Source organism: Corvus kubaryi, unplaced genomic scaffold, assembly GCF_017639235.1.
Source record: "Corvus kubaryi isolate FWS band 111438036 unplaced genomic scaffold, C.kubaryi_AGA036_p1.0 37249, whole genome shotgun sequence".
In the NCBI taxonomy this organism is placed as follows: Eukaryota; Metazoa; Chordata; class Aves; order Passeriformes; family Corvidae; genus Corvus; species Corvus kubaryi.
The window spans coordinates 4,893,487-4,906,569 of record NW_024581072.1 but is presented as its reverse complement, the minus strand read 5'-3'; the positions used below and the strand labels follow the sequence as shown (position 1 = coordinate 4,906,569).

Here is a 13,083-nt window from a genome sequence, read left to right as displayed (position 1 = left end):
ATAAGGGAACGGTTTACAGGTAAGCAGCTTGTTAACTGCTATGAGAGTTGTAAAAGTGTCATGGAGAAAGTGTGGAGATGCTTTCAGAAAGGGCAGACTGAATGCCAGTGAGGCAAGAGCCAAGTGTGAGACACAGAATTTGAGTAAGTCTGTCAGGAATTGGGCATTCTCTACCAGTCTGTAGCAGATATTGTCCAGGGTCCCTCAAGAGAGACACAGAAGAGACCTGCAAGAGGTAACCCAGTTGAAGAGATTATGAGGAAAGACTAAAGAAACTTGATGAGCATCCAGAGAGACTGAGAAGAGAGCTTAAACAAAACCCTGGGGAGGAAAAGGGGAGAATTCATTAATATCTTGGGAGAAACGCAGGGGACCCTACATCCTTAGAGACTACACACAGTAAGGCTGGAACTGCTACACTGACCCTCCTGACTTCTCTCTCAGACTGTGTGGTCTCCCACATAGGACAAAGAAGTTACATTAGGAGCCACTACACTGATCAAACCAACTTTTCTTCTGAGACTGTTCTGTGGAACAGGAAGGTCGTGTTGCTCATGGTTGGCATCACACGCTCATCCATGTCTAAAACGTTTTTGGATCTGGCTTCATTTAGACTCTGCACTTTTGGTCTGGTCTTTAATTGCAAAAACCAGCCCTGCACTCCCTATTTTCTTATTAATTAATTATTGTTCATTATTTTCAAATACAAACTTATGTGATACAATTGTATTACATTATTATAATAAAAGGATTCCAGTTAGTAACTTTGTAGGGCCAGGATGGACCATGGTTTCAACCTATTACCAGTTCTGTAAAAATAAGGGCCATGTAAACAATGTCTTTGATTTTTGTTGGTCGTTCATAATCTCCTTTCTGCACAAATGTAGTAAACTTTCCTCTGAAATTGTCTTATTATTTACCTCCAGTAATTAGATCCATTTATAGAGAGGACAGCCTCTAAGATCTTGTCATCTGTCTGCTGTGTCTACACATTAAGACTATTTTTATTTCCATATAAACATATCAACATAGAATCATTTAGGTGATCAAATCCAACATTTAACCTTATGCTTCAAATCAACCACTAAACCATGTACCCTTGGGAGGATCCCATTTGCCCCCATAGACCTGTGTGTGTCTAAGTGGTGTATCAATTGCTAATTTTTTTCCTTGGATTATCAGGCCATCATTCTGTTCCCCATCTGTGTCTTCTAGCTCACCAGATGTATTGATAGAAACATTTTGCTGGCTACTGCAGTAGCCAAATTAAGTTCTAGGTGGGCTTTGGCTCTTTTAATTTTCTCTCCATACAAACTTGCATCTTGGTAGTCTTGGTAGTCTTCCTGAGTGGAGTTCCACTTCTTCCAAGGGTCATAAACTCTTTTCTTTACTGAGTCACAGGCAAAACTCTCTTGTTCAGACTGGTTTTCTTCCCCCCAATCCCCCCACCCACTGCCTCCAGCACTTGTCTTTTGGTATACAGGGATGGTACTTCTGCACAGAATCGCAGAATCATTTAGGCTGGGAAAGACCTCTGGACTATCGAGTCCAATCTTTGGTTGATCACCACTTTGTCAGCTAGGTCATGCTATGTCCAGTCCTTTCTTGAACACCTGCAGGGATGGTGACTTCACCACTTCCCTGGGCAGCCCTTGCCTATTTTTAACAATCCTTTCCATCAAGACATTCCTCCTGATATCCAACTCATCCTGTCACTAATTGCCTGGGAGAGGAGGCCAACCCCCAGTTAGCTACGACCTTCTCTCAGGGAGTTTTAGAGCAGGAAGGTCACCCCTGAGCCTCCTTTTCTTCAGACTAAACAAACTCCAGGTCCCTCAGCTTCTCCTAATAGGACTTATCCTCTAGACCTTTCACCAACTTCACTGCCCTTCTCTGGACTCACCCCAGCACCTCAATACCTTCTTTGAAGTGCCTCCAAAGAGACTCTCTCAACTGGGCCAAAGTTTTCTCTATGGAAGTCCAAGCTAGTAGTTCTCCTTACCACATTCCTTAATTCTCTGAAACTCAAAAACTCTATCATTTCATAATTACTACAGCCCAGACATCCTCCAGCCATTAGCTGCACCAGTTTTACAGCTATTAAGGCTATTCTTCACCTCTGTTAAACAAAAAAACCAGCCCCTTCCCTTACTTATCTTTTTTGCTGTCACCATGTGACTGCTGGAATAATTCTGATTTCAAGGTGTTGAGTATTGGCTGAGTTAAAGAGTTTGAGTTGCAGAGTCCAGGGTCTGCTCTGTCACTAACAGGAGCTCTTGTGAGGAAAACTAAAGGTGAGAGTGTGCCCCTCTTGCACTTGGAAGCTGCTTTTACGCTCAGACTTTACTGCTGACCCCTACCTGTGCTACTCTGTAGTATCTTCACTAAGGTAACTCATTGCCTTGTATCTCCCTGACTCTGCCCTAATCCTGACACATCACCTTGGTTTTCAGGCTTAGCCTCAGACTTTCTATGTCCCTATGCACCTGCTATTTTACTACTGGATTGAGATTGGCTTGCTGGCTCAGAATCATGCCTGAAAATACAAACAAAGAGATAAACAAAAAATAACTCTGCATCCTGTTCCATTTGTAGGTTTAGTTTCTATAGAAGTTATGTGAAAATGGAGCTTGACAGCAAGAGATATTATTCTGGGATGGCCAAAGCTGCTGAACTGCTCTGATTTTTACCCATTGAGGCACTGAGTGCTTGCATGTGCATCTACCCTTCAGTTTTTATGTCTTCCATTTACAGCTGTGGCCACCCAGTGGCTGAAGAAGGAGGCTGGTTCGTGGGCAAAACAGAATTGTCCTGCTTTTAAAAAAATGACATGTTAACCAAACCCAGAGCATTTATAGTGGGGACTATTACAATTTCTTAAAGTTTTTTTCTTTCATCTATGCTAAATCCTAGCTTAATGTTCATCATATCATTATTTTTCTCCACATTAAATTTTCTTGTTATTGAATCCCAGAATTTTGGTTATTTCAACAACAGCAATGAAAATTGCAGTTGTGTTTGGCTTGCTTCTGCTCATTTCACTTTTTATATTTGTCTCTCCAGATGCATTTCTTCTTTCCTTCCTTCATCTTAATCTCCCATTCCTCCTCCTTTTGCCTACCTACTTGAAAAACTGAAATCTATCTGTCAAGTATTTTGGTTTGAGTCTTGGAAAATTTAAAAAAATTATGAACATTTTTATGCAAACTGAAATTTTGTGGCCACTCCCAGCATATTTGGTCCTGATGCAGCCAGTCAGTGCAGTCCTCAGGACCCTGAAGGGGCTGAAGGGGGTAGGGCTCTGTATTCTCTCTGCCCAGAACTGCCAACACTCTCCTAACCTCAATGCACCAATACTGGGTTACAAGGAAGGTCCTCCAGCCTTGTGAGGACTGAACACCCCCCAGCTTGGCCTGAGGTGGGGCCCTGTTCAATATAGAGACTGAGCATAAGGAAACTCCTCCAGAAGTGGATCCCTGCTACAGGTAGGCAGTCATCCTGTTTTCCCCGTATCCTGTCCCCCACAGCCTTAAATCCTCATGTTCTCTGCTCCTGTGTCTCTATGGGACACCACTGGGGGCTGTGTAGAGACACTCCTTCGACAGGGAGTACGGGAAGAGGGAAGGGAGATTTCCTTCAACCCCGTTCTGGGTCTCTAGGACTGATATCCTGGGGGAAATCAACTCACTCTCTTTTCCTGGGAACACAGCTCCCTCATGAGGCAGACTTCAGCCAGGCCTTTTGAGGCTCCAGGTTCAGCTAAGTAATGGGACATAGATGCAAAACTACCTGCAACACCAAGGAAGCAGACATAACCATCAACCCTCAGCACAGGTACAACTGGCAGAAGATGCATCCTGTAAGAGGTGAGGATGGGGAAAGGAGCGCTAGATCCTGTTGTTTTCCAGGAAGCCCAGGTGCCCTGCTGCTCACTAGCCCTGCTTTGCTCTAACTGCTAGCCCCAAATGTTTTCTCAATACCAAAAGAACTCAGGCTTGACTTCTTCACCAGATTCTAGAGACTCTGTGATTTAATTCATTAGAAATCAAATCACAGACTCCCACCCCTATAAACCCTGCTGCCCACCTAGCACACTTTTTTATTCTACTTGTTGGTGTTGTCAATGTATTAACATGTTCCAAAGCTCAACAAAATAAAGAGGTATTCAGTGCAGCAAGCCAACTTCAAAGACACAGAAACCTGCCAGTTCCTAACTGCTATAGCTATAGCATGCTCAATTCAAAACTCCCATTGTCTCAATCCACATACTGGATGCCAAAAAGGACTGTGGTGGGTTGACCTCAGCTGGATGCCAAGTGGCCACGAACAGCTCTATCACTCAACAGGACAGGGGAGAAAATAAGATGAAAAAGCTTGTGAGTCAAGATAAAGGCAGTTCAATGAAGAAAACCGAAGGCTATGCATGGAAGCAAAGTAAAAATATTTGTTCTCTCTTTCTCATCATCAGGTGGTGTCCTGGGAAGTAGGGCCTCAGTATGTGTAGTGATTACTTTGGAAGACAAACACCTTAATAACAAATCCCTCCCATGATCCTTCACTTCTATTTTGCTGCCAAGTACAACATCATATAGTATGAAATATCCCCTTTGATTATTTTGAGTCAGCTGTCCTGGCTATGTGTGCTCCCACACTCTTTCCCACCTCCAGCCTACTGGCCATCAGATAGAGTACGAATAAACAGCCTTGTTGCTGTGTGAGGCCTGTTCAGCATGACCAAAGCATTGGTCTGCTATCAACACCATTGTAGCTACAAGTACAAAAAACATCTCTATAATGTTTGCTACCAGGAAATTTAACTCCATCCTAGCCAGACCCAGTACATTCACCATGCTCGTCTGTGCGTCCAGTGTCACCCAGATGCAATCAGAACCCCATCTTCCTCCACTTCACCCCTGCAATGTTAGGGAAAGCCCTGTCCTCTGCCTCTCCAGGCTGACCCTCACATAGAACCTTCCCTTGCCCCAAAGCAGAGGAGGCATTGGAACCTCCTTCCTCCACACAGCTGACAATTGACATTGCTGGCCACTCTCCACTGGGCTTTCCTCCACAAGCCCAGGAAGTAGGGCAGAAACCCACTAGGACCTGCCTGTCCCAGCCATGAAGGTTTGTTCCTCTGCTTCCTAATGGGCCTAGAGTTGCCTTCATCAGAGGTCTGCTTGCCCCAGAGCCTTCTGTCCCTAGGCCATTTTTGGAAAGATGCAAAGACTGCTGCAGGGATGGGATCTGGCTCTCTTAACTGGCCACAGCAGGTCAGTCCTCATGGTTGCCAGCAACTGTAGCAGTGAGAACTGGGTTACAGGTTTTGTATCTGCTCCAGGGAAACACAGTGTACAGCCGGCCAGGCTTTCAGCAGAGCTGTGTCTTGGAGCAGCTGCCAGGTTGCAGAGCAAAGTGGCAGCTTTTTTCTCCCCAGGCTCTGTTGCCCTTTGCTGAGGTACAGCCAGCAGCTGTTTGTGAGCCTGCTGTGGGCTGGCTTACCTGCCTCAGTCGGATCCTGACATCTCTTCTTTGATGAAGACGCTTCCACTTAGGCAACCTGCATCTGCGTCCTCCCAGCGCCAGGGAATACTCTGCAACCTTGGGCTTCCTTTGAGGAAGGAAGCACAGGGGAGGGTGCTCAGCCAGGCAATGCCCTGAAGCTCAGACCTCAGCCCTGCCTCGGTGGGCTCCTGTCTCCACTCTCTGTTCTCTTCTAGGAGCTTTGCCACCAGGCCTGTGAAGACAGCATTTCCCCAGGAACACAATGAGAGCCCAACAGGAATCCCTCCTTGACCTGAGCCACTGTCCAGCTGCTTTGGGATACTACAGAGCTAGCTGGGCCTTCCAAAGTTGTGATTCACCTAGAATCCAGCCCTGGGTGTGCTGTGGGCTCAGGGCCTGGATCCCAACACAAACCCCTGAGCCCTGGTGCCAGTGTTGACTCCATCACCCACCTCACAGTCCCAACTGAATGAAATAGTGACAGCACTTCCTGCACCAGAAAGAAATGTTTTCCAGTCCTGGAGCTGCTTTGTTGGGCATTTCACCCTGTGGTCCTTGTTACCTAATGCTACCCAATGCAATGGGGACAGGTTCTTTTAAGGATCCTTTGCCCAACCAGAATGAGTCACAATGTTATAATTAAAATTAGGTCTTTATTACTACATAAAAGGAGTCAATGTCAGACTGAAAATCTTTTAGAAACTCTTCAGTAGCATTCCAGATAACTTCAAGCATAGCATAAATATTTAGAATAGTTGTTCCAAGTTCAATTGTACCTAAAGTTGGAAAATTCTTTCAAAATTTTGTATTTTTTTGCAGTCAATTATCTCCTGACTCCCATAGTGTAATCACATGTAGAAAGAAAATCTACTGTATTTGATTGGCTTTGAGCTGCTATTAATTTAAGTGGAATTTGGTCATCTGACTGAGTAAAATATTGGAGGGAGTGTCAATATATTAGGGAAGCTTTATGATGCTGTGAATTGATTTAAAAAACATGGAATGAAGAATATATTCCAAACTGAAGACTGTGATTAAGTTCAGACAGTGAAGGTTGCCTTTCTTTATGGAAAAGCAACTGTCTTCATTTTCACATTCTGTTTTCAAGAAGAAACTTCCATGAAGCAATAGATCCTTTCATTTTACATCAAAAAATCTGTTCCTTGCAGTTCATTTTCTGCTAGAATATTTATTCCAGTTAAAAGAATTGTAAGCATCATGGGTGAAAAAAAGTCAATGAAAATGTTATTTGCAATTCAAAAAGAAGTATTCAGCTTAGGATTTTCTCTCAAAATAGATGAATCAGGCATTAAAAAATCTAATCATGAGTTTTTAAAATTTGGAAGGTAGTCTGAATAAAAAATACACATCTGAAAATGCTAGGTAGGAGGAGTGGATTAAGGAAGGATTGTTACAAGGTCTCCCTGTTTGGCAGAGACCTTTGTGAATTTAGGAAGGATCCAGCATTATATTAGTTTAAAAACCCAGACTCTAGAATCCACCTAGAAAACTAGGAACTAGGAACTAAGAACTGTTACAGTTGTATGTACAGAAGATGTGAAAAAGCAGGGTTTAATTATGAATGGCTTCTTTAAAGCATGTACTTCCATGATGTAACAGAGAAGTTCAGATGTTGTGAGACCTTTACAAGATTTGGTGCTTGGAGAAAAATGTCAAAGATGGGATGTTACAGGAAGAGGCGCAAAAAAGTTTGAAAATAACAGTTAAAAATTGCATTAAAGGGGAAGTCATGCAGAGTAATCAAAGGAGACGTTTTCCTTGTGAGATTGTCCTCATGGCAATATGGCCAATAATCTGTTTGGAAGGGTATCCCATCCAAAGATTTCCATCTTTAGAATGGCACTGTGGGCAAGCTTTGGTGATTAGCTCCTGGTGAGTACATGCATTTAAGTGTGAAAGAGCTCTGAATGACAACCAACAGATGTACAATAATAAGCCAGAGACAGATGCCAAGGTGATGCACATGTGCTGCTATACTTCGGACAAATGCAGTGTGATCTGTCATGCAGTTAACAATAACGCAAGAGAAAAGCATGACAGTTCAGATAGCTTGAGTATGGTATAAATCTGACCAGTGGAGGTAGTATATTACTCAACAGAACTAAAAATACCTTCTCCTGGGAGCTATGCCTGCCCAATTAAATGCCTTGCAAGTCTGGAAAACTCATAAAACTGTCTGCATCCCAACAGACATGGGAATACCTTGTCAAATTTACATCCTTGTAATTTCATCAAACCCCATCGCACTGCAGGAACTGCACAGGCAGCTGAAGAGAAAGCAGCTGAAGAAGATAAATACAGCTTCTAGCCATCTAGTCCTTTCATGCCCGGTTGTGAAGGAGAAAAGGTATGTGGATCTGCCTGATTACTGCATGCTTTTACAGGGAAAGCCCACGTAATCTAGGCTTTTCTGCAAGCGGCATGGATATCACTTAACTGTTTTACCAGGAGTAAACAGCCCACGCATAATTATCCCTTCCAGAGGGGAATCACACTCTCAGTGCAGGGGACGCTGCTCCCAATTTTTTGTCGTTATGCGGTAAAACCACCATTGACAGCAAAGTGCATTCATGCTGCCATCAAGAGGGGGCAGCCTGTGTTAACTGCATCTCAGCTCCACACAGCACAATGCTGTGTCTGCCTTCTTAGGGTGTGTTTTCATGCCAAATTCTTGCCACATGGGCTTCTCATCTGTTTGCTAAGCTGTCGGTTTCTGTCAAAGCTGTTCAGGACAGATACCATCTTCTGGACTGAGCAAGACCAGCACGGCCCATGTAAGCTTCCCAGGTAACGGTGATGGGGCTGGTGGCATCTGAGAGTTACCTCCCTAGTATGGTATATAATCAGGGCAGCTTCAATCACACAGAAACCAGGACACTGATACCAGTAAGAACCAGATCTCCTGTAGAAGTTCTTGTAGACTTTGGTTTTCTTCAGTCAGATTAAATGAATCCCAGCTAGCTATAAATCTTCCGTCTGATGATCTCACAGGAGTGTTTCAGGTTACACTGGCAGGTCTAGATAAACAGTGAAAAATGGATCTGTTATAAGCCCAGATATAACCTTTACCCATTCAAAATACTTTTTCTTCAATTGCACATAATAATTATGTCTTTCTTTTCTTTTGAGAATACTGACTTTTTATTTCTAGGGCTTGAATTTCAGATTTCAGTGAGAATCCACATGCAAGGGGCATAAACAAAAATTCATCCAAGGACTTTCAAAATATGTTTAAAAGTTTTATTGCCTTCAGTTATCTGTGGACTAGACCCCATTTTTTTTCAAGGTTCTGGTTATAATTGAATAAATGCAAGATAAAATTCATCTCCATGAAGTGCAGAGGTCAGCTCCAGCTCATTAGTGATCAGTCTGGGTTCACCAACATTTCCACTGAGCTCATATTCTGAGTGGGTCAGAAAAGGATCAGGGAATTTTTAATGAAAACAAATGGGGAAATATCTCAGCACTAAATTTAACCAGAAATCTGTGTCTCTTTGGGGTTTTTAACTCAAGAAGAGCAAAGAATGAGGAATAATATATCATCAGATGCAATGAATCTTTAGGCAGCTACTCTAAAAAGTAGTGCACAACTGCCACCTTTCAGAGCTCTGCGAAGAATGATAAAATTTGTTACCCTTGTACAGCATTCAGATATCCTGCAATTAGAAACATAACACCTTGAGAAAACACAGAAATTACCTAGCCAGAAGACAGTGAACCAATCCAGGTAGTTGCTACACTTATAACTGTGCTCAGCCATAATCCAAAATCTCAGCTTTTCAATTTACCACATTCTTTCTCCCAGATCAGTACTATCATCAGAAAACTTTTTCAGTGAGTTATCCACACTTTTCTAACAGGGAGAGAGGCATACAGCAGTCATTTCAACTTGCATTAACATGTGCCTGACAGGCATGCTTGTTTGTTGTTATCATTGTTACTGTTTTAGTGGCATAAAATGCAATACAACACCTTGGATCGGCCAGGGAAAGTTCACAAGCATTTTTCATTTCTTGACAATACCTGAATCTGGTCTGCCATGCCTCTCCAATGGAAAACAATGTTGATGCTGGATTTCTGCATAAGTTATCTTATATTATCTCATTTTCATTATTTTTCCTATGTCGTATCACGCAGCCAGTCTAACTGGCTGTAAAACAAGCAGTACAGGTGCAAATGAATGTGCCCATGTCTTTACTAAGGAAAGATATTTCTTCATCTGGGAGAGATCCAGAATAATAGGAAATTGAGAATAAAGTATTCCCAAAGCCACTAGAGGCCAAATGGTAGTATTCTCTGAAATGCATGAAAGCTGTGAAAGAAATTATCTTCCAGGTAAAATTAGTCATGTTATTATAGTTGACCCAATACTTCTATCAACTATTTCATATTCATGCCCCTCTGCTCCCCCAGAGGCCAGCTGTGAGAGAAGGCTTCAGGAAGCACAAGGCTAATTATTTGCATGAATAGCATTTTCACATGTCCTCTAGCAATAGCATCTGAAAGTCTCTGTCAGAGAGTGTTTTCAAAAAGAGCTATCCTCTGAACCTCCCAGGCTGTGAACAACACACAGCATCATTAGGGCAGTAAGAGGCAGGAGAAACAAAGAGTGAAAATAGAATCACCACCACTGACTCAGCACCTGCTTCTGCTCAGAACAGCTTCAGCACAACTTTTTGATCTGTCTTTCTTGGGGTGGCTTTTGCACAGATTAAAGCTGAGTCTTAGTATGTGGGTCAGATTTAAACAATGATTATACATTTTGCAGAACTGGGGCATGGAGATGAGATCCGAAGAAGAGTAAGTTATTTGATTGACTTAGATTTTTTGTTATTGTTGAAAAAATTGTTGAGGAATTCCATGAAACTGCTCATGCCATATATCTTGTCACCCAGATAGCAGTGGTGAGGTATTTATCCTCTACATTGGTTGAAGTGGACCTCATTTAGCATTCAAAATTCTCTGGACAGTTTTGATTATTTGAAACAGTATGGCATGTCCTAGAGATAAATGTTTTTACTCCAGTAACGACTGAGTGGATGCCTTTATATGCATTTTTATGGGTTACTAGCACTAATTGTTACATTCCTGGATTATTTGCCTTTTTTCTTTTTTCCCAGATATTCTTATTTCCTGTTTTGATTTTTTTTCCCCCTGAATATTTCTAGAAGTCAGAGTTTACACTGCAAATTTTTTACTAATTCTGGAGGGATGAATATGCATACAATTTATTTAAACCTATTTCTAATATTTCAGAATACCCTGAATGTTCTGTTTCACTTTGCCTTTGTTACAATCAAAGGAACCTATCTTCCAAGTTCATTTTCTGCAAGCTTCTGGCTCTGTCTGCCTGCACTAGGTTCACTGATGAACCAACACCATGTCTGCAGCATGCACTTGATCTTTCTGTGATGAGATAATTTCAGTTAAGCAGGTGCAACATGTGTAAACCAGGTGTAATGGTTTAACCCTAGCTGTCAACTAAGTACCATGCAGCTGTTCCCTCACACCCGTCCCCATGGTGGGATGGCAATAGGAATTGGAGGAAAGAGGCAAAACTTGTGGACTGAGATAAGAATAGTTTAATAATTGAAACAAAGTAAAGATAACAACAACAACAACAGTAATAAAATAGCAACAACAACAACTACAACAATAACAACAACAGTAATAAATAGGAGAGAAAAAAAATAATACAACTGAAGGAAAACAAGTGATGCACAATACAACTGCACACCACCTGCTGGTTGGTGCCCAGCCTGTCCCTGAGCAGTGACTGGTGACACCTGGCCAGCTCCCCCCAGTTTATACACTGAGCATGACACTCCGTGTGATGGAAAATCCCTTTGTCCAGTTCGCATCAGCTGTCCTGGCTGTGTCCCCTCTCAATTTCTTGTGCACCTGCTCATGTGGCAGAACACAGGAAACCAAAAAGTCTTTGATTTAGAGCAAGTACTACTTAGCAACAGCTAAAACATCAGTGTGTTATCAACATTATTCTCCTACTGAATCAAAAACACAGCACTGTACCAGCCATTAAGACAAAAATTAACTCTATCCCAGCAAAATCCAGGCGAGGACCCGCCTCTTATCCCATACCCTTTTTGTCATGCCAGGTCCCATGCTCCCCAGCATCCCTCCCTATCTTTTGATTGATATACCCACTGCTGTCATTCCCTAAGTCTATAGACCCTCCTTATAAGAGTCTGTTGCATTCATTTAGTTCATGACCCCGGACTGTCGTAACAGTCAGGCAGAAAAGATGGTGTGTAGTGTCTGATTGTGGCACGCTGTAGACAATTCTGATTCCATCACTACTGCTCTCATGCAGTTTCATCAAAGTTCATTAATGCGGAGATTGAAAATCTGGAGTTGAGGAGATGGATACTGTGAAGCACACTGTGTGATGAAGGGTGTATAGCAGCATAGAAATGATGATAAACAGTATGTATACCTTTATATGCATGTAGCAAATAACATCATACAGTTTACTTAATCGGCTATTCTCACCCAAGATGAGGTACACCCCCTTGAGGTACACACTGGACTTCCCCATACTCCTGCACTACCCATCAGGTGCACCCAGGATCTTAAGCAAAAGACATCCCACAGATGGGTTTGCCTATGCCTAAGGCAGAGATAACCCAAACTGTTATCCCTTTTTGGTCTGTACGTAGGCACTGCCCCACACATGTGGAAATCTCTTGGCTGCAGCATAAACCCAGCCAGTTCCATACAACACAGAGTCCTGCTCATCCCAATTGGAAGTAGTGATTGCAACTCCTGCCTTTAATGGTGCAGAAAGGTGATTTCAAGTGCACTTCGTTACAGTTTTGACTACAGAAATAAGTGACAATAAAAGTGTTCCTTGCAAGAAAACCTGTAACTGCTTGGAAGTCCAAAAAAGGGATCATGTCTGCAATGGGCCATTGCTGCATGGCATGCTGCACGTTGGAAGCTGACTCAGCTTGAGAACAAGCAATTTGCGAAGTGAACAGGCATGAAACTGAAAGTTATAAGTTGTGTGACCAATAGCAATAAACAATTACTAAGTTACTTGAAAACTAGAATAATTTATATTTAATTGAACCGAAGATTTCAATGACATTTAGAGCCCAGAGAAGTATATTTTATCAGCTGGAAAAGCCAGAGATGAATTTATTCTCTCAGGTTAATTTCCATTTGCACAACTTGTTTTGCACATCCACTTTAAAATGACATGTTTTTTCTTCAGGCCTTTTCTTGACCTAAGATTATTTAAATGTTGGGAACACAACAATCTTTGCTGTCTTCTAAGTTCAAAATTCTCAGCCAGACAAGAAACATCATGGCCAGCATGGTACCAGGACAGCCTCAGAGGGGAAAGGAAAAACAGTGAAAACAGGATTTCCTACTTACTACCCATATGACATGACCGAGTTCTTAAAGCACTCAGTGCTTTAAGATTCGAATTTTGCTTTCAATAGGCCGCAAATTATGTTTCCCATGCTAACTAAAAAATTTCTTTAAAAATCACCCGAGCACTCAGACCTTAGCACTGCAGACCTGCAGCACTGGCCA

The 13,083-nt window shown here is 42.3% G+C and overlaps 1 protein-coding gene and 1 long non-coding RNA gene across 2 annotated transcripts in view; one reads left to right on the top strand and one right to left on the bottom strand.

Moving 5' to 3' along the window:
* SHB (SH2 domain containing adaptor protein B) overlaps positions 1-13,083 on the top strand; it is a 79,952-nt gene that overhangs the window by 62,655 nt on the left and 4,214 nt on the right. The gene's annotated exons all lie outside the window — the stretch shown is intronic.
* LOC121662409 overlaps positions 6,139-13,083 on the bottom strand; it is a 28,506-nt gene continuing 21,561 nt past the window's right edge. Inside the window, exon 3 of the long non-coding RNA XR_006015283.1 lies at positions 6,139-11,089. This is a non-coding gene — a long non-coding RNA (uncharacterized LOC121662409). The remainder of the gene's footprint in view (positions 11,090-13,083) is intronic.